This window comes from Diabrotica virgifera, chromosome 10 (assembly GCF_917563875.1).
Source record: "Diabrotica virgifera virgifera chromosome 10, PGI_DIABVI_V3a".
NCBI classification, from domain to species: Eukaryota; Metazoa; Arthropoda; class Insecta; order Coleoptera; family Chrysomelidae; genus Diabrotica; species Diabrotica virgifera.
This window is the reverse complement of record NC_065452.1, coordinates 152,503,441-152,526,841: the sequence shown is the minus strand read 5'-3', so window position 1 is coordinate 152,526,841 and position 23,401 is coordinate 152,503,441. Positions and strand designations below refer to the sequence as shown.

Genomic DNA, 23,401 nt, shown 5'->3' with positions numbered 1-23,401 from the left:
CTAATCATATTATTAAAACTATGCCTAACTAACACCAAAGCAAAAATAAGGATCCAAAATCAACTGCCCGATGAATTTAACATTAATGAAGGTCTAACACAAGGGGATGCACTGTCAACAACACTTTTTAACCTTGCGTTGGAACAAGTAATCAGGAAAACTCCTATAGATAGGGATGGTACAATATTTACAAAGCTCAATCAGGTCGTTGCCTACGTAGATGATATAGACATAATCAGCTGGACATTAAACGACCTAGAAAAAACTTATACATATTTTAAAGAAGCCGCACAGACTATAGGTCTAGAAGTTAATGTCTCAAAGACAAAGTACATGATAACAACTCGGGAAAAAGTACAAACGAAAGGCAACATATCTCTAAGCGGGCAAATATTTGAAAGAGTGGACCGTTTCAAATATTTAGGATCAACAATAACAGAAGGAAATAAAAACAGTGATGAGGTAATAGCAAGAATTTCGCTTGGAAACAAATGCTTCTACAGCCTACAAAATATCATAAAGTCAAAATCAGTATCTATTAATTCAAAAGTAAAAATATACCCAACAGTGATGAGACCTGTAGTAATGTATGCATCAAAAACATGGAATTTGACTAGTGAACAAGAGGAACAACTTCTTAGATGGGAAAGAAAAATCTTAAGGAAAATATATGGACCTATACAGGAGAATGGAGAATGGCGTATAACAATGAACCACGAAATAAATAGAGTGTTTAACAGACCGACTATAATAAAAGAAATACGAAGTAAACGACTGAGTTGGTTAGAACACGTAGAAAGGATGGATGATAAGAGAAATACAAAAAAAGTACTTAGAAAAGAATTAAATGGGAAGAGACCGAGAGGTAGGCCTAGAAAGAGATGGATTGATGGTATTAACCAGGATTTGAAAGACCTAGGAATACGAGAATGGGCAAAACAAGCAAAGGAAAGAAAAACATGGGCAGCTATAGTCAAACAAGCAAAACACACATAACGCCGAAAAGACCTCAAAAAAAAAAGAAACAAGAAAGTAATATTTTATATAAATATCGTTTAGAACTTTTGAGGAGTTATGCATGTGGCTGGCCTCCACACCATGTAAAACTTTAGAGCCTAGAAACCCAACGGGCGACCATTGCCCTCCATGGGCTGTCAGCGGTCACCGATGATGATAATGATGCAAGGTACGCAACATAAATAACTGGGTGAAAAACAAAAGAGTAGAATGGAATGACCACATAAAACGAATGACAACAAATAAGTAATAAGGACGGCGAGAGACGGTTTCCCAAAAAAGGTGGAATGACAACCTACTGGAGGCACATTGAAAAACAGACAGAGTCATGTCTTCACAAAAAGAAGAAGAAGAAGAGAAGAAATAAGATTCAGGACGTAGGCCACTTTTGTCATAAATATTTTTGAAGATATTCTTCTTTAGCGGCGAATCGATTGAGGGTAAATTTTGATTGATCCACGCGCATGCGCACACCGACAGTATGGTATTAGTTGTTATACGGGCTCTGATTGGGTGTTGAAATTTTGAAATGATCTGTCAATAATTGCTCAATATGGAGGTTATCGGTAAACAAAAATATTGTATAATATTAGTTTTTATTGATGTGTGGACAGAAATAAAATCAAATTTATAATTATAGTGACTTTTTAAATAGTTTTGAAAAGACGCAGGTACGTAATTCTAAATGTTTCAGTTGGAAATACCTAAAGACCGCGTCCCACCATCAAATAATTTGATCAAACTGGTTTGAGCAAACTGAAAGTGACAGTTAGTGACGTCACATCCTGAGTGTTCATTGTGGATAATAATGAAAAATTTTAATTTTAAATAAAGTACAAACAAGTTAGACAACTCAATACAAAAAAATTTGATCAAACTAGACTGATAGTGAGAGCACAGATTTTTAGAATTTCAAAAAAACTGCAATTGTGACGTCACTTTGACGTACTTCCTCAAGTACGTCAAGTTTGCTCAAACTGTTTGATCAAATTATTTGATGGTGAGACGCGGCCTTTATAGTTTCAATACCTATCTATTTGGAAAATGTAAACAAAATAATGTAGTTACCTATTAGTAGGCAATGCTTTAATTTACATAATCTGATTACGAACAAACTTTATACAAATCTTCATCTCATATATCGTTTTCTTACTCTATATTTTGTTGTATTTTATTTCGACAAAAATCAAACTAATAATTTTATTAAATTCATATAAATTTATGGTGTAAACGTTTAGTTTGTGTATATTCCCACATGACGTATACGAGAGTTTGGTGCAGTTTGAAATGGCGTCAACTTTCGTACGGCGCGGTTGACGTGAAGTGGGTTCAAGCCCCAAGCAAGTTATTATTTTTTATTTTTTTTTTATAGGTTTTATGATTGTAAGTATATTATTATATAATTTTTGAAGATATTCTTCTTTTTTGAAAGTGGTAGATAAGAAAGTTAGTTTGATTTTTAAATAAAATAAGTACAAATAACCTTTTAAGTATATTTATTTCGTTTAAATTACCTATTATATAATAGAAGAATATCTTCTTACGTGCGTACAAAGTACACACACATTCTTTTTTCTCTCAAAGCTGTACTATAAACGGTTCTTGAGATATGGCCTAGAGCCATTCTTGTTGGGACACCCGGTACATACTTAAAACATAATATAATTTCACCTAAAATTCATCAAACTTTTAATAATTTTATATAATATAAGAACAATAGAGAAAGAACTCAAAGAAAATAATTTAACATGGAACGATGCAAAAAAGATAGCAAAAAACAGAAGAGAATGGAGAAAACTAGTAAATAAAATTGGACGGAACTCAACAGATGATGCGTGGGCATGGGACTAGCAACCTCACCATCATTCCTCATGCTACTTGAAACACCGCAAGGTGCCCTTTGCTCCACTTGTAGATGTATGATTATGATGATCAAGGACCGGATTAAATGCAATCTGCATTTTTTGCATATTTTTGCATTTTTTTTGATAAATTAGAAAATGTTGCATTTTTTCAAACATTTTAAACATTTTGCATTTTTTCTTGATAAATTCAGAAAAGTTGCATTAATTCGATATTTTAAATCTCAAAGGTCACTTTCACTTCCAATTAAAAAACTATCAGTCGTAAATTCAATAACTGTGTATAATCCATTTCTTAAGAAAAATGTTTAAATCAGGTAATATTCTTATTCTATTATCTATTTTTGGGACAAAGCCGACTAATCCCTAATATAACTTGGTCGGTAGGACAACAATTAGTTGACATAGGTTGTAAAAACCTATTTGCTCTTTGTAAGGGGATAAGCAGGTAAAGAAATTTAGATTTTAATATTTGTTTATAAAAGCTTAAGTTCATTTCGTGTTTTGATTCGCAGTGCGTTGTTGCGTATTATTTTTGACATATAGTTTAAATTGAGTAACGAATAATTTTTTCGCCAAATTGCCGAAAGTGACAAGTATTAAACATTTGTGGATAAAGGCGTATCCAGAGCTTTCATGGGACGGAGGTAATTTATTTTGCTCAGCGTGCACAAAAATTGTAAGTACCTACCTATTACCTACCATTATACTAAGTAATTTAATTTATAATGCCTAATAGTCCAAAAGATTATTAATGTTGCATTTTTCATAAAGGCTCTTGCATATTTTTCACAAATCAATTGCATTAAAATGCGCATTTTTTTACATTTTTTTGGTGCATTTTTTCCGGTCCTTGATGATGATATAATATAAAATACAGTAGAACCTCCGTTAACCGAAATAATTGGGGGGGGGGGAGAGGCCGTTCGAATAACAAGAATTTCGGTTAAAAATAACATTGTTTTTTGTATTCTTCTTGTATCAAATTACATAGTATTGGGGAGATACAGCTGCAAAACATCGTTGTCAAGGGAAAACACAAAAGAAAATACCTAGAAGATTTCTTTAAAACACACTCTAAACATGTTCAATTTCCTTAATTTTATTGCTTTTTTTTAATTTACTGTTTATTGACGAAATTATTGAAACTGTCAGCCATTTCGGTTAAGCGATGTTTTGGTTAAAAAGGTTTCGGTTAACCTAGGTTTTACTGTAGGTACATTAACTCCTTCGGTCATAATCATCGCAGATTTTTACATACTACATACTTACATAATACGAAACCTCGTAAAAAGTCATGTTAATAGATTGAAATATTTACAATTTAGTAAAATAACTTATTATTTACATGAAATATTGATTAATACTGACAACTAACATTTATAAAAATATTTATTCATCCAGAGATATTTTAGAGAAAAACTTTTAAATAGAAAGTTGTAGTACCTATATTAAAAAACACACAATTTGATCTATGGCAAGTTTAATTTCGTTAATTTTTGTTGCAAAACAGCCAGCGAAAATAATGTGGCTTTTTTAATTTACTACAACTTTCTATTTAAAGGTTTTTCTCTATTTTTTTTTTCGTTTATTGTGTCTCAACAACAAGGTTATTGACATTGGGCCAATTTTGTTACATAAGGACATAAGCTATTACATTCGATTATTGTTTACAATAGAGAGAAAATACCTAAAAAAAAACATTAAATTTTATAGTACAGATTTGTTTCACGCAGAAAGTCAAGTACATTCTGAACATGTTTCAAGTCACTGAGAATCACATTAGTAAGACCCTGTATCGAGTATTTTTTTTTGTTCTTGTTCGAACCCGGTGCACTGAGTGAGAATATGCTGAACGGTTAGCGATTCACTGCACTTTTCACAAACACTTGATGTCTCTGAAGCCATGAGGTGTCCATGTGTCAACCGTGTGTGACCAATTCTCAACCTGCGAATGATTAACTTGTCTCTTCTGCTTAAGTTAGGTAGTTGAAAGGTTTCGACAGTAGGTTGTATTCTGCATAATTTCGAGGTTGATATCTTCCATTGGTTTTGTCAGGATTTTTTGATTTGGGACCTGAAAAGTGGTTTTAGATCTGATGCTAGTTGAACGGGTTTGATGTCTGATTTGGCTGTAATTGCTTCCTTTGCAGCAGTATCGGCGGTCTCATTGCCTGAAATTCCAACGTGTGAATGAGTCCAGATTAACGTTATATTTATTCCAGAAGCAATGAGACGGTTTGTTTCTTCGTGTATGGTGTGAACTAATGGATGTTGGGAGTACATATTTTTAATTGAGTCGATGGAGGACATCGAATCAGTACATACTGCAATGTTTTTGGCTTTAGTTTGGCTAGATAACCATTTTAATGCTTGGAGGATGGCATATAGCTCTCCTGTATGGATGGAGTTGGATGCTGGAAGGCAGAACTTCTGAAGAACAGTATTTGCAGTTGTTACAGAATATCCAACCCCTGTCGCAGTTTTAGATGCATCTGTGTAGAGAATCTCGTCGTATCAGTTTGTGTTGACCAGCTTTAGGAACGATTGTCTCAGAATTAGGCTGTTGGTTTTATTTTTCGGATAGTTGTTAAGCGAAAGGTTAATTTTTGGGATATTGTTAATCCAGGGAGGAGTTGATGATATTATATGAGTATCTGTTACTGATAAATCAACAGGTCGTGAAAGAGGAAGTAAAATTTGAGGTAGTGTCTGATATTTATTATTGGGCGTGCAGTTATAGGGTTTGCAAATTAGCTCATATACAGGGTTGTTTCGATTCGAAGACACCCTAGCAAAGTATGTCAGAAGCAATTGTTGCCTACGAAGTGAAAGAGGAAGTTCACCTGCCTCGCAACGTAGGCTTTCGGTGGGACTGGATCTGAAAGCTCCAAGACAGATTCGTAATGCGGTATTCTGAATAGTGTCAAGAGTTCTTACATAAGACTTTGATACTGACATGTATACAAAGCATCCATAATCTAAACGAGAGCGAATGAGAGATCTGTACATCTTAATTAGGACGTCCTCATCAGCTCCCCAGTGATGGTTTGCTAGAGATTTTAATAAATTTAATCTGGTTGAGCAATTAAATTTGACATTTGTAATCTGTGGTTTCCATGTTAGTCGATTATCAAATATTAAACCTAGTATTTTGTGTTCATTACATACCGTGAGCAGAGTACCATTTAATGTAAGTTGAGGTGATATAATGCTACGTGTTCTTCGACTAAATTTGAGTACTTTTGATTTTTCAGCAGAGAAAATAATACCAAAATTTGAAGACCAAGAAGTTAGTTCATTTACTGCATTTTGTATTAAATTTGTAGTTGTGAACGTATCTTTACCGCGGCAATATAAAATGAGGTCATCTGCGTATAAGTTGTACTTCACTGGGCTATGAATATTATTGCAAATATCATTGATAGTGATTATGAATAAAGTGGAACTTAGAACTGAACCTTGGGTACTCCGTTTTCTTGAACGTGAGTTGAGGAAGCTTTTCCGTTAACTAATACTTTAAAGCGGCGACAAGAGAGAAACTGTTCGATAAAAGATAATGTATTTCCTGAAATATTGTATTCCTTTAATTTGGTTAATACAGTAGAATGTAGTAAAGTATCAAAAGCGCTTTCGATATCAAATGATGTTGCTATTAAATCTTGTTTGTTTTGAAAAGCGATTGTGATTTCTGTTTGTAGTTATAGCATTACTAAGTTGTCAGCCGTGCTTCGGCACGGACGAAAACCAGATTGAGCTGAATCTAAAATTTTGTATTTTTCTAGATACCATATTAATCTTTTGTTTATTAGTTTTTCTAGGAGTTTACACAAGGTGCATATTAGTGAAATAGGACGATACGAATTTGGGTTAGTAGAGGACTTGTCTTGTTTCTTAATTGGTATAACGATAGATTCCCTCCATAATGTTGGAAATTTTTGATCGGTCCATATTATTTTGTACAGTATTAGAAGTTTTTGATGGCAGACATAGGAAGATTTTTGAGGAATACGAGGGGGATGTTATCCGGGACCTGCAGCCGAATTCTTGCAAGTTAGAAGAACATTTAATAATTCCTGAAGTGTAAAAGGGGTGTTTAAGACAGAAGAGTCAAATTCGAGCGATTGAGAAGGATATTGTACAGAAAGGTTTGCTTGTTTGGGTGTTTTTATTTTTAAACCGTCGATAGAAATTTTCGGCAATTAAGTATCATGTATTTGGTCTTTTTTATATTCATTTTTAGTCCATATTCTTCACAGAAACTGTTGAACTTGAACGCTTGAACTATAACATATTTATACAAATATGCCAAATTTCAAAGTAGGTCATTTTGTTTGCCTGTTAAAATGTAAAAAAGTTTGGGTTTTTACAAACATTCATATTATAAGGCGGCGCCAGACATGCGGTATTTGGCAAATACTGAACAAGTGCTCGCTATTTGCCTATCAGTGTGGAGGGGTTGCTTGCTATTTGGCATTTACCAATTTTAGTGCTTGTCGAATATTTGTCGTGTTCCCGTACGTTGTCGGTCTTTTCAACACTTCAAAGTAAACAAATATTCGCCGTGGTGAATCTCGGAACAAATCTGGAATATGTGGTGCAAGGTGCTTGCCGTTTAACGAACACTTTCATGAGCACTCAAATATTTGATATTTAGCAAGCACTTGTTCAGTAATTGCCAAATACCGCATATCTGGCGCCGCCTTTTTATATATTTCTAGTTAATTTAGCTGATGTTTTTATTAAAAAAAAATCCCAAATTATATACAAATACGTTAATAAAGTTTTATAGTATGTACATATTATATATATTTTAGTTTTAGATTTAATAGATTTTAGTTAAGTAAATTTCAAATAAAATGTGGCAACGCTGCTACGTACTTTGTGGAAAAACCCCAGTGAGTCAGGAGTTAGTGAGTACGGTACGCGTGTCGCGGTACTCGGTACGACTACAGAAGAGAACAAACCTTTCATTTTTGTCACTTTTAAATTGTAAATAAATACATAGCGTTTTCAATTCAGTAAATACAGAACATTACAAGTGTAGGATTCAGTTTGGTTCTTCGTAATATACCGGTTATAAGAAAGTTTAATTAATACATTATAATATATTAGTGCAGTAATAATCCGTATTGTGTTCGCGGGGTGACGCCATGCCAAGCCGAAAAAGCGCGACCGCGAGTTTAGTGGATTTGAATCCCAACGCCAATCGTCCAATACAGGATTCAGCATTGAAGACCGGTTCGCCGTAGCATCATTCAGCTGGCCGACTAACAACCATAACCAGTCAGGTATTCTTTATGTATTCAATAAAATAAGAAAGGGCTATAGTCCGTTTTTACCCGCACAGCCCCAAGGATTATAACCGAACCGACTTATAAGCACTAGGGAAATAAGAAATAAGCAAGAAATAGACCATGTTCCGGACGCATATTTACAGATGCTAGCGTGTGCACCCGCGCCTATATAAAATTTTTCAGGGGGGCCAGACGTGAAATTATGCCAAATAAAAGTAGAAAATGATACTATCAAAATGTATTAAAAAAAGATAAAAAAATTATCTAATATAGTCAAAAATCCTAATGCCAAATTTTTGAAATGTGGTAGTTTATAAACATTTACAATAACACTACCTATTATCCGTAGAAAAAATCATTTTACATATTCGAAAAGCTGGTATTTTACTCGAATTTTTAAAAATATAGTTCAAATGGTGACTAGTCGTGGTAAGTGAAGGGGGAGCCGACAAAATTTGTACATGAGTTCAAAAACTAAAAAAGCAACTTAAAAGTATTGTCACTTGCATCTCGGGATATACTGAATAGATTTTGATCTTTCTTTTTTAATTCGTATGTAATTTTTTTTTACATTACAAATAAATATACAAGTTGTCTGGACATTTAATATTTAATAAACAGTCTAATTTGTTTAAACAACTTAAAAAAAAAATTTTTTTCCAAAAAATCCATGTTTTTTAATTACACTATTATTATTAATCATATAAAAAGCTAAGGTATGCTTTAATAAATAAATTATCTTCAATAAATAATTATCTAATAAAAATATTCTTTTACTTACTTAAATAATTTATGTACTTTTTCTATGATCATTAATGATACTATGATTTAAAAAATAGATTTTTGGAAAAAAAATTGTTTTCAAGAATTGTTTAAACAAATTCGACTGTTTATTAATTAATAAATTTATAAACAAATTGCATATTTGTAATGTATGTAGAAATTACATGCAAATTAATAAAAGAAAGATCAAAATCCATTGAATTGATCCGGAGATACAGAAAATTGTATTACGTAGTTTGAAATCGCTTTTTCGGTGTTTTAACTCAGTGAATTTGTAGGTTTTCCTAGTAACCGTTTGAACTACATATTTGAAAATTAGTAGAGGGTGCTGTGAAAGTACAATGTTTGTGCAAATTTTTTAACAAAAAATAAAAAACCCATTCTTTAAAATGGCGTCAATGAGATTCCTTAATTATTATAAACAAACTAGCTGCGAATTAAAAAAAACATATGGCTAACTTTATCCAAAAAAATGAACCCAGGCTAAATTTTTTTATTTGAAAATTTGTGTTGAAATACTAGCTTTTCGAATGTATAAAAAAAAATTTCTACGGACAATATTTACAAAATTATTCTAAATGTTTTTAAACCATAAAATTTCAAAAATTTGGCATCACTCTTCTACTTCTTTGCATACACAGAATTGCCCTATATTCATTATTTTCTGTCTTATGTTATTGCAATATAAAGGTCTCTGCGTAGACAAATAGAATAACTTTTAAACTAATTAATGGATCGGTCTCAAATTTTGAGGGTTTGTTAAGTACCAAAATACCCTACATAAAATTCTAAGTTAAATTTACTAAAAGTTAGTAACAAATATGGATTTTCATTTATTCTGCAATTTGCGAAACAACAAATTGGCATTTAGCATTCAAGAATCGGTATTTTGAAGCTTTTTCAATGTTCTAAAAAATCAATTTTTTAAATTTTATATCAACTATTCAGCTTTCTAATGGGGTGCAAAAAAACAAAAAAAAAAATCTTGTTTTATGCGTTAAATTGTATAAATTAAAAAATGGATGCGAACTCTAGGCAGGAAACAGGTAGGTTTTCTTCCCACAATAGGTTTACAATAACTAAAAAAGTAGTCAGCTACCTGGATATTTGAGTGTCCTGAGAAAATTCTTATTTCTCTGGATTATTGCATATCCTAGCTTTCTACGCATATGCGGTACGAATGGGTTATAAGTTTATGGATACGTACAAACATATAATTTCACCTAAATTACATCAAAATTATATGAATATTATACTCTAAATTGTGTAACCTCAATCCTTCTAAAGGCCCGGGACCTGATGGCATCCCATCAAGCTTGCTCAAGTACTGTGCATTTAATTTAGCTCGGCCATTATTTCTCATCTTTAACAAGTCTTTAGCTAGTGGAAGCTTTCCAAATGTTTGGAAGACCAGTTTCCTATTGCCCTTACACAAAACAGGTGACAAAAGTCTTGTGTCCAACTCTATTCCTAAACTATTCGAATCACTTTTCTGCGATTTCCTTACACCCTCCTTGAACGGTGTTCTATTGGAACAGCAGTTTGGTTTCAGGCGCCATAAGTCAACTGAACTCAATTTGCTGACATATACTAACTTCTTACTGAACGCCTTGGACGAAGGACTACAGGTGGACGCCCTGTACACCGACTTCTCTAAGGCTTTCGACAGAGTTAATCACAATATTCTATTAGAAAAATTGCAGCGATTAGGGATACATGGTTCACTTCTGCTGTGGCTTAGGGAATATCTTCTGGACAGAAAACAAATCGTCAAGCTCTACAGCTATTTTTCCTACGAAATAGTTGTCCCTTCGGGCGTACCGCAGGGATCTCATCTAGGACCTTTGTTGTTTAATGTTTTTATTAACGATATAAAAGACTGTTTCCAATATGCGAAATTTCTTTTATTTGCTGACGATGTTAAGTTTTACTGCCACATTAGGAATCCACTCGACTGTTTAAGGCTTCAGTCCGATTCGAATCGGTTGAATGAATGGTGCAGCAACAATGACATGGTTCTCAACTCCTGCAAATGTTTTCACATTTCATTCACGCGTTCAAAAAGTCCTATCTCTTTCACATACAAAATAGGTGATATAAATATCACAACAGTCACATCCATAAAAGATCTTGGAGTTACACTTGACTCTGGACTATCTTTCAATATTCATATAAGCAATATCATCTCAAAATCGCTTCAACTGTTAGGTTTTATTAAAAGATGCTCCCAAGACTTTAAGCAGTTGAGATCGTTTAAACTGTTGTACTGTGCAATGGTGAGGCCAATCGTGGAATATGCATCTTGCGTCTGGTCACCCGCCTATGAGACATACAACTGTAAGATTGAAAGGATCCAGCACCTATTCCTTAGGTTCGTCGCATTCAAAACAAACCGTAGAGACTGGAATTATATGGATCTTGAACTAGAACTTAACATTGACACCTTATCAAGCAGACGGAAAAAGAAGGACATGTACATGTTGTATAATATTATAAATTCAATTCACGACTGCCCTGAGCTCCTGGAGGAAGTAGGTTTACATATTCCCTCCAGAATCACACGTTCAAGATCTACGTTTCATACTCCCATCAGCAGAACTAACTTCACTGCAAATTCTTTCATCTCGAGTGTTTCTAGACAGGCAAATGCTTGCTCCAATTGTGTGGATTTCTTTGCGGATAGTTCGCGATTTTTAAAAACGCTTAAGGATTGCACCCTCTAGTTTTATGTTCTTGAATATTTTAAACTTGTGATTATATATCTTTACCTGTTATTTTTACTTTTTGACTTGCTTTATTGTCGTAGTGTTTATTGTATCTTATTGTATTTTACGTATATTTGTAATATTTTTTTAGTTCTTCATATCTTCTGTAATGATTTATTGCAATGAGCTTTGCTCGTAAATATATATAAATAAATAAATAAATAAATATTGTTCTGAAAATATTTCTTTGTGGCATTTATGTAATTTATTATTCTAAATGGGAAATAAGCCACAATTTAACTTAAAAAATTATTTTATTGACGTTTTGACTTCCACCTCGGACGTCGTTTTAGAAATACAAAATATAACTGAATTAAACAAAAATTTTGTTGCTTAGTAAAGAAAATTCTTCTAATACCTAATCTGACTCATTCATATCGACAATTCAGACATACATATTATTATACCTTTCAAAGTAGAAGACTTTAAAATGATATTGCCAATATTTTCAGTTGCGCTCCTGGGACAACTTTATTGAAAGATAGTTTATCATTCGATTACATGAAATCAACTCAAGAATATCCGCCACAAAAAAGTCATAGCATGTAATTTGTCATTAAAAAGACAACCACATGCAATGGTGATAATAAAATTCTCATGTTAGTGTTAGTGATTCCATAGTAAATTACGAGGAAAAACCAGGAAAAAACTTAATTATACTATCCCGACATTGTAAGAAGTTGGTCTTACATTCAGTTTACTCTCAAAATACCGGGTGTCCACTTATATTTTCCCCCATTTTAACTGCCTATAACTTCTAAACGGTTCAAGATAGAAATATGCGGTTTTAACTGAAATGTTTTATTTTAGTAAAAGTTTTGTCTGAATGGATTGAATTTTTTATACCGCTTTCAAATACGAAATAAAAAATGGCGGATTTTTGAAAAAACTTTGTTGACTTTTTTTTAATGGAACACCCAGTATATTTTTTTGTAAATTGAAAGAAAGGTCATTCACCTATCCAGCGATATAAAGTTTTTCAAAATCGGGTGTCAAATCACTCAGTAATTAATTTTTAAAATGAGGGGTGCAACGTGGATATCACATACCTAAATAACATAACTGAGCAAGTTATGTGATTTCCACATTGCATCTCTCATTTTAAAAATTAATTGCTCAGTCATTTGGCAACCGATTTTAAAAAATTTCGCTGGATAGGTAAATGACCGTTTTTTCAAGACACAAAAAAATATACTGGGTGTTTTAATAAAAAAAGTCAACAACGTTTTTTTTTTTTCAAAAATCCGCCATTTTTTATTTAAAAGCGGTATAAAAATGATCATTTACCTAAAAACTTGAAAAAACGGTCATTTATCTATCCAGCGATATAAAATTTTTTAAAATGGGTTGTCAAATGACTGAGCAATTAATTTTTAAAATGAGAGATGCAATGTGGAAATCACATAACTTGCTTAGTTATGTTATTTAGGTATGTGATATCCACCTTGCACCTCTCATTTTAAAAATTAATTACTCAGTGATTTGACAACCGATTTTGAAAAACTTTATATCGCTACATAGGTGAATGACCTTTCTTTCAATTTATAAAAGAATATACTGGGTGTTCCATTAAAAAAAAGTCAACAAAGTTTTTTTCAAAAATCCGCCATTTTTTATTTCATATTTGAAAGCGATATAAAAAATTCCATCCATTCAGACAAAACTTTTACTAAAATAAAACATTTCAGTGAACACCGCATATTTCTATCTTGAGCCGTTTAGAAGTTATAGGCAGTTAAAATGGGGGAAAATATAAGTGGACACCCGGTATAATAAAATAATATTTTAAAAACGTCAATAAAATCATTTTTTAAATTAAATTGTGGCTCATTTCCCATTTAGAATAATAATTAGGTATATGAAACTTTGTAAAAAGTCATATTAATAGATATTGAAATCTTGATTAATACTGACAACTAATAGATGGAATATTTATCAAGTTTCAATTTTAAGTACATATCCATAAACTTATAATAATCCATCCGTACCGCGTATACCTACCTAGAAAGCTAGGATCTGCAATCGACTTGTGCTTGTAGTCGATTCGGTTATAATCCTTGGGGCTGTGCGGACATGCAATTTTTACCGTTACTCAGTGTTGCCAATCGCATTTCTCTAGATTATCCGATAATCACTCGAAAAATATCCGATTTATCAGGAAAAGGTACACTAGGTCAAAAAATATTCTGTTATTAAAATCAATGCTGCCAATGTTATTCTTTTAGTCCCCTTAACAACCATCAAATAACAAAATCCGTTGTTCGTACGCCAATCAGTTGATTGTAATCAATTATCATTATGATAATTACCATAATTGATTGATTAATTAATTATTAATTATCAATTAACGTAACAATTATTAAGATAATTGATTAATTAATCTAATCTCATAATTGTTATCAATTATGTTTTCAGCAACCCAATAAAAGTTGACATTGACAGTAATTAAATATTTGATAATGATCAGTTGATTCCATTTCTGTTTAGCGTTCGAACAACCGCAACCGGCCCTCTAATCTACTGGATTCTCTATTTCAAAGTTTAAAAATTTTCGTTTATAGATGAAAATCTCGTATCCTAGTTGATTATTACCTAATTCATGTACATATGTAAATACTATTTACTTACTATTATTATATTATTCGTATTTTGTATTATCGTAAGTGTTAAATTCTAAATAAATAAATAAATCTAAATATTTCATTATTTGGATCGTTATATTAATTTATTATAATTATTTGAGTAGAAAAAACACTTTTAAATGTTATTTTATTAAAACGTAATAACTACCTAAAACTAGGTACTGGAAAAATAAATAATAAATAAATCAATACAAAATAAACTACAGCTATATTAACAGCATAGGCGCAAAATTTCTGGTCAATGCTCTTAAAATGCATTATTTTTTCGAGTACTGAGACAGCTAATAAGTATTATTTCAAAATTTAAACGCAGAATGAAAGATTACATTATTACCGAGGGCCGAAAGTCTCTGAAGATTTCTATAATTTTTATTCTAATATGTTAGAGGGGTAAAAGGAAAACAGAATATTGAGTGTGATTTTTAATTTTAAATATCTCATTCAAAAGAAACATTTTGTTTATTCTAAGGGACTTTCAGCCCTCGATAATAATGTAATTTTTCATTCTGCGTTCAAATTTTTCAAAAATATTGATTAGTTTTCTCAGGAATCGAAAAAAATTAATAAGTTTAAAGATTATTGGTCCGAAATTTTGCGCTTACGCTCTTTTAACAACTAAATATTTATTACAACTAAAACAATAGAAATGTATTTGACAGTCTTGTAGTTATTAAGGTATCAAAGTTATTATCCATAATACCCGTGGTGTGTTCAACGTTAATGCCCGACTAAATAATTTTTATAGGCAAAAAATTTGAAGGATTTTTGAGTTAATTAGTAGATATCTGGATACTACTAGTTTCAAATAAGTAGATTTTTCTACAACCACTATTCCAAATGCATTTTTCTGCAGAATTTTATGTTAACAAACTTAATATTTTCTCACAGAATAACTGACAGTAGTGTGCAGAAATGTGACGTTTCTGTGCCGGAAAGTCCTTTTCTGCATAGTACCATTACATTCCTCAAAAAAATCATAAATATAATTAGGTATAACATTAGCTTCTAATAACACAAAAATATACTGGGTGATTCATTAAAACTAAAGATCATGGACCATGCTAGACTTTCGTGACGCACCCTGTATATTTAAATCTATGTTTATAAAGCGCCCATTTGAATTTAAAAGTTAACGGGTACAGCATTTTTTAATAATTTTCTAAAATAAGTACACAAACAATTTTATTCCATAAGTAGTTTCCATACTTTCTAATTTCAAAATTTCACCCTGTATTATTGATAATTATATTTCGTTAAAATTAGTTGTTAAGCAGCTTTTAAAAATATAAAAATATATAGGGTGTTCCAATAAAAAAAACATATGGACTCTGCCAGCCTTTCGTCAATTACCCTGTAGATTTAAATTTATATTTAAAAAATGCACATTTATATATATTAAAATCGAGGGGTCCCAGCGCTTTTTATAATTCTTTAAAACAAGGACACAAATAATTTTATTCCAAAAGTGCATTTCACACTGTATAACGGTTTTTGAAATTTGAATTGGATTAGTATGCCTTAAGTGGACACACTTGTGTATTTAAATTCTAAACAAAAGAATCGGCACATGTCCCTTTTGTCAAAAGATGAAAAGTATCGGATGTCACTAACATTCATCCAGTATAGGTTATTTATAAAAATTTGGGTGGAACCAAACAAAATTAATGTGTTGTTGGTGTTGGGAATATATGAATGAGAAAGTTTTAGTCAATGGTAGATACACTGAAAAATATCCGCAAATATCCGATTTATTTAAAGGTACGAAGAAGATACAACTCTCCAAAAGGTACGCAAATCGGATAATTATCCGCCGATTGGCAACACTGCCGTTACTATACCTGCCATTAGGGTCAATCCATACTTGCGTTGGTTGCTTGATTATTTTTAACATTTTTTATTTTTCTTCCAATTAAACTTCAGCTTATAGATAGAGTAGGTATACAACATTATTGCATTCATTTTATTTAAAAAAAAATATTTTGCCGATGGTTTTGTTCTTTAGCCAATATTTTCACTTAGGTTTGTCCTAGGACCTAGAACAATAAATCAAAAACTAAACTTTTTAGAAAAGTATGCTCTAAAAAACGGCCTCTAGCATTATTTAATTTCAAACTACTCTTAAGGCCTTATAGTCTAGTCGCAACGTAAGGGGTCCCGTGGTAAATTCTAGCTCGCCGTGATTTGATGGTGGTATTATAGGTTTTTTGGGTCGCTGAATCCAATGTAAGTAGTTTGAAAGCCCAAATATTACCCGTTTAATTGTTATTAACAAATTATGGTAAAATTAGGTATTTTCCAGGTATGTATTACTTATTAGAAGCCCTGTAAAGAAATTGATAGTGTTAAGGTATTTTCTGATGTGTTTTTGCGACTAGTCTCGATTACTCAAAATATGTTGTTATTTTGTTAATAACAAAATGATTGATTATTCGGCGAAAAGCTCGAAATAATGCGCTATCTACAGCAAGTTTGTAGTCTTTTTCATAGTATGTTTATATACGCTAAATCGATTGCCACTAGTCGTGATAGCTTAAACCACGTTCCGACTTTGTTATTAATAAATTATTGCAAAAATAACTGTATAGTACGTTTACTCGCGGTTTTTGCTCTAGATTAAAAAAAAACCGCTTGGATTGACATGAACTTTGGCATACACATAGCTAACACTCCTTCTCGGGGGTGCAAAAAGATACCTTTAAAATAAGTCCGGAAGTGGATAAACTATAAACTGATTAATTCTAAGCAACTTTTGCTCGATAGAGTATTTTCACTAAGTCAATACTTTTCGAGTTATTCGCGAGTGAATAATATGTTCATTTTTCAACAAAAAAAACACGTTTTTAGACGGTTTTTCTCAAATTACTCAAAAAGTACCTTATACAAAAAAATAGTATCCATGTCTTTTCTTTTTCTATTTTTATCATGTCTCTTACTTTCTTTCTTTCTTCTTTTTATCTATCGTAATTTTCCTCGGTTTTGTTCCCTAAATATTTTTCCCATAGTTTCTTCTTCATTTTTACATGGTTTTTGATTTCGTCATTCCACCAGCTCGTTTGTTTAGTTTTGTTGTTTTTCCTGTATACCCCGCACGTGTCTTTTGCCGTTTACGTTAATATATGTTTAAGTAGTTGCCATTTTTCTTCCAAATTGCTTTCTTGTATTGATCTCATTAAGTTTGATATTTTTAAGTTTGTCAATTCTTCATATTTTTGAGCTATTTGTTTGTCTCTAAGCTTGTAGTTTTTAATTGTTTCGAACTCGATCTTTTTTCTATTTTCTGTTGCTCTCGTTTGGAGTTCTATCCTATTTTTTATTTTGGCTTCCAATAAATAGTGGTCGCTGTTTATTTCAGGTCCACTTCTAACTCTTACGTCTTGGAGTGCCCTTCTATTATTGCGTTCTATCAGTATATAGTCGATTATTGATTTTTCCGTTTCCCTTGGTCCTTGTCTTGTATATTTATGGATATTTTTATGCTCGTAGTGTGTGTTTGTTACTATTAGGTTATTTAATTCACAAAATTCTGTTAATCTTCTTCCATTGTTATTTCTCACCTCCTCGCCATATTTTCCAATTACATCAGATGTCGACATATCCTTGGTTCCTACTCTACCATTAAAATCTCCAATGATAAAAATTTTTCCTTTACTGTTTTCTACGGCTATGTTCAGGTCTTCCCAAAATTTGTCCTTTATTTCCTTTTTATCATTTTCATCTGGGCCATACACCGTGATTATGGTTAGGTTTTCTTCCCATTCATCCTTCATCTCTACTATAAGTATTCTTTCTGTCCAACTTTCCCATGTTTGTATGTGCTTTATTCTGTCTTTTTGTATTACACATCCCACTCCTGCTGCTGCTCTTTTTTTCATTGGGTACACCGCTGTATATGAGAATATGTCCACCTTCTAAATACATTTCTCCATTGCCTTTCTTTTTGGTTTCTGTTATTCCTAGTACGTATTTCTATTCTGTTTCTATCAAACTCATAGCTTAATTCTGCCTCTTTTCCATTTAGTCCTCTCACATTCCACGTTGCTAGTCTCCGAATTTATTAATATATATATATATATATATATATATATATATATATATATATATATATATATGTCTTCATATCAAGGCGAGATCCGTTTGTATCATAAGCTATACAAGATGAGATCCGTTTTGCAAGGCGAGATCCGATTTTGGATCTCACCTTGTATTCACGTGTATATAGTGACATCTCGATGTAACAATGGTTAGGGTACAAGGAAATCGATTTTTGTCTGGACCTCATTTTGCACCCCTTTTGGTGAATTTTATATTGCAGTGGTTCCACTAAATCCGCTGTAGAGGGCAGCGCGCGCGATCCGTTGTGTATATGGTAAATATATATTTTGCAGACAATCCGAGATCCGGTAAATTTGGAAACATCGCAAATGAATTTCACGGTCAGCTCTCTCACTCGGCTTATGTCTAGCTTGAATAAGAATGTTTACATTATTTAAGGGCTCTGTCCAGAAAGGCGATTGTCAAATATCGCGAGAACTAGACGGCATATCGAAAAAACTTTGGAATGCTTTTTGAATGGTTTTTCAAAATCTATATACTTATGCAATAGCAGGGTTCTTATTCTGCCTGCGAAAGCGGTGGGTGTAGCAACTTTGAATTTTCAACTGAAACACTTTATTTTTAATTAAATAGTTGAAATTTAGAATTAAAAATACACAACTTTTGTTTGAATCGATAATAGCTTCTTTAATCCAGTCAAAAGAGCTTCAAAATCGTCGTTTTGATGACATTTTTAGGGTTTAGGGGTACCTCAGGTAGTTAGCTTAAAACGTAAGAAATAAATTTGAATAGTTAATGTTTATTGATAAACAAAGCTCCAATTCTATTTTACTTCAACTCATTTTAAGGCTATTTCAATAAACTAATCGGTTCTTTTTTCAGTTTTTTGGTAAAACATTGTAACTTATAGACGAAAATTCTTAAAATCGGCTATTTTTCATTTAAATTGTCAATAAATAGTTAAATTGAGAAAAGATTGGTCAGATTTACATAAATTTTGTTATTCCGTCCATAGAGAAACTAAAACAATTGTTACGTAGTTACACTGAGTGTCATAAAAACCGTGTATTTTTACTCATTTCTTTGAGCTATTTCACGTAATATCGAGATATTAGTTGTATTTTTTACATAAGTTATATTAACGTTAAACTGACTTAATTTATAGTTTTATAAGCAACAATTAAGTATAGCGAAATTTATAAAACCTTGTTTAAATTGTTTTACATGCTCTATAATGCGGTTATCTTAAATTTTGTTTTGAATGTTTTTCTTCTTACTGGTAGACAAAAAATGGCAAAATGTGCATTTTTGACATCAAATTGTTGATAACCAACATAGTTACTACTCAAAATATTAAAAAAACTAACCGTCGGTATAACAGGTTGCCTGGAAACCAGATGCAGAACAGTACCATAAATGTTTTAGACTTTTTAGCACTTTCTTTAAGTGAAATTTAAAATCATTTACCACCCATGTACACTCATTACGGAATCTGTTACAAGAATTTCAGCGATTTCAGCCATTTTTTCAAAATTTATTTGGATTTTCTCTAGTAATCCTTCCAAAAGACAAGACATAAATGGTGAATACCTTTTACACCAACTTCAAGGAGGGTAATTTATACAGGTACATACCTGGAATTATTATATGGACAGTTCACTCTTGTTAGAGTATAGTTCGCTCAAATATGAGCTCTTTTAATCCATTTCACGCGATAAATTAGTCCGCTTTTCCTTTAGGTCTTAGTTCATAGGTTGTGATGTTTTTTTCTCGCTCAAATATGAGCTCTTTTAATCCATTTCACGCGGTAAATTAGTCCGCTTTTCCTTTAGGTCTTAGTTCATAGGTTGTGATGTTTTTTTGCCCTCTTTACTATCTTCTTCCACTCTCTCCGGTCCTGAATCTTTTCTCTCCAGTTTGCAATTTCCATCTTTGATATATCGTCTAGCAGTTGTTCTTCCCATCTAATTTTTGGTCTTCCTCTTGGTCTATTTTTTACTGGTTTCCAGTTCATTATCTTCCTGATCAGTTCTTTTACCCCTCTTCTTTGTGTGTGCCCAAACCATCTGAGGCTTTGTGCTTTAATGAATTTTACTATATCTTCTCCTTTATTTATATTTATTATTTCATGGTTCATCAGCTTTCAATATTCCCCTGTTTCTGTCTTTACTGGGCCATGTATCCTTATAATTTTTCTCTCAATTATTTTTAACTTTTCTTCGTCTTTTTTCGTAAGGCACATTACTTCTGCTCCATAGGCTATCACTGATCTGATTGCTGCTGTGTATATTTTTGATTTTGTTTTTTTTGCTCAGGTTTTGTCCTTGAGTAGTTGGTTATATTTCCAATATACTCTATTACCTGCTTTAATTCTGTCGTTTATCTCTATACTCCTTCCGTTTTTGCCGTCCACCATCACCCCCAGGTATTTGAAGCAATCTACTCTCTGGAATGTATTTTCACCTATCTTTATTTCTGCTATTCTGTTTACATTGTCTCGTGTGCTTATAAGAAATTTTGTTTTATTCTGATTGATTATTAATCCTCTCGTCTTTGCTTCTCTTACCAGGGTTAAAAGTGCCTCTTCTAGTCTTTTTTTATCTCGTGCTACCAGTCCCAGTTCATCTGCATATCCTATGATCTGTGTTGAGCTTTGAATAATTGTCTTTTTCAGCCCTGTGTCCCTAATTACTCCTTCTAGAGCGATATTAAATAGTGTCGTTTGTCGTTGACAGACTGTCTCCTTGTCTTACTTTAAGTTCTATTTTGATGTCATTTGTATCGCCCTCATTTGTTTTAACTTTTGCTGTATTGCATCTATTGTTGATCTTCCTTTGATCTATTGTTCTAAAACCCTGTTGATATGGTCCTATAATTTTTTCTGTGTATTGATTTAGTTGGTTTCTTATAATTGTGGTCAATATCTTATACGTTGTATTTAGTAGCATAATTGGTCTGTAGTTGCAGCACTTAGTTGGATCTCCTTTCTTAAAGATTGGTGCGATGTGTCCGTTTTTCCATTCTATGGGCATGCTTTCGTCCTTCCAAATTGTAACCATTAACTTGTGCATTCGCTTCGTGAGCTCCTCTCCGCCGTTGATGATCAGTTCGTTGTTGATTTCATCTGGCCCTGGCGTTTTGTTTACTTTTAGTTGTTTTAATACCTCCATGAATTCCTAATAAGTAGGTGCGACTTCCTCTTCATCTCTGTTATCTCTTATATCCTCATCCTCTGAATATGCCTTATTGTCGTTTTTGTATAGGTCCGTGAAATGTTTTCCCAATCTTTTTTGTTTATTTTTGTGACAGATTTTTTGGTACTGTGTTGTTGTTGTATCTATTCGAACAATTTCTTGTTGTCTTTATTATTCGTTTCTAATTCTTGCATTTGTTCAGAGATCTATGTGTTCTTCTTTCTTCTATAGAGTTTCAATGCTTCTTGTTTTTCTTTTCTATATTGGTCCAGTTGTTCCTGTTCGGCACTTTGTAGCCATTTGTTTCTTGCGAGGTGCTTCAGTTGACTTTTTTGGTGATATTCCTCATCAAACCATTCTTTCGATTCTTTGTTTTTTTGGAATACTATTATTTGTTCTGCTGTCTCTATTATGCTGTTCTTTATGTTTTTCCATTCTCCTTCTATTTCTTTGTGCTCGTACTGACCCAATTTCTGTTCCAGTTGTTCTGTATATTGTTGCTTTGTTTCTTGCGTTTTCAGATTGGCTATATTCCATTTCCTCCTTTTTCCTTTCTTATGATTATTTGCTTTGATTATTTTCATCTTAAGTTTTGCTATCAACAATATGTGGTCAGTGCCTCCATTTGCCACTCTATATGACCTTACATCTTGTACTATTTGTGTCCACTTTTTCGAAATTAGAGTATGATTTATTTGGTTTCCATCCATTCTTCCTGGTATCATCCATGTTATTTTGTTTTCTTTTTTATGTTTATGCCCAGTACTAACTATATATGTATTTGTTGCTGCTGCTAGGTTGCAGATTTCTCCTCCATTATCATTCGTAGTTTCATGAATGGTTTCTTTGCCAGCTACATTACGATTATAGTCCTCCTTTCCGATCTTTGCATTGAAATCACCCAATATTATTAATATGTCATTCCTCGGAATATTTTCACAGGTTTCTTCCAGGATGTCTTAGAATTCTGTTTTATCTTCTTGGTTTGCTTCTTCGGTGGGTGCATAGCAATTGACTATCGAGATGTGGGCTTGTTTATTTTCTTATGTAAGATATCCTTTCATTAACTGCTTTGAATTGTATCAGTTTTTCCCTCATTTTTTTGTTCACCATAAATGCCGTACCATTCGTTCCCTGTTTGTTTTCTCCCGAATAATACATGCTAAAGTTTTTCTTCTCAATTTTTCCTTCTTTCTTCCATCGTATTTCCTGTACGGCTAGGATTTCTAGTTGGTATTTTTTCATTTCAAGAGCTATTTCTTGCATCTTACCTGATGCCAGCATGGTTCTAATATTCCAAGAGCCCATTCTAATGGGTTTTGTTCTTTTCTTCTTATTGAAATTCTTTCTTTATTTTGTGTGCGTTATTTTGTTTTCGTTAACCGTTTGCATTTCCGAGTCTTTTTTTGCCATGTCAATATCATATTTCAGCCGCTGTTCTTCGTTTATTAGTTTTTTGAATTTTCTATCAGCTGTTCTCTCTCTTCGTCCCATATCTAGATTTTGCCATTCACTATTAATTTCTTGTAGCCGATTTTCGTTTGCTTACCTTTGCTTCTTTCGTCCTTTGCTATTTTAGTTATTTCCTTTTGTATTTCTTTTTCTTTCGATGTCCAATCGTTGTTTATGGTAGGGGAGCAAAGTATGCTGAATGTGCAGTCACTCGAGCGCTTTGGGGACCTATTGGGTTGTGATTATTAGGTCCTAAAACCAAAAAAAGTTAAGTAAAATTTTCCATTTTAGCGGGCGCTTGCCATTTTTTAATTTAATTTTCCATTTCCATTAATC

General features: G+C 32.4%; 1 protein-coding gene across 1 annotated transcript in view; it reads left to right on the top strand.

Moving 5' to 3' along the window:
* Positions 1 to 7,810: 7,810 nt before the first annotated feature.
* LOC114325143 (endoplasmic reticulum aminopeptidase 2-like) overlaps positions 7,811 to 23,401 on the top strand; it is a 133,182-nt gene continuing 117,591 nt past the window's right edge. The window contains exon 1 of the mRNA XM_050663525.1: positions 7,811 to 8,170. The gene's annotated coding sequence lies outside the window, so the exon portion shown is untranslated. The remainder of the gene's footprint in view (positions 8,171 to 23,401) is intronic.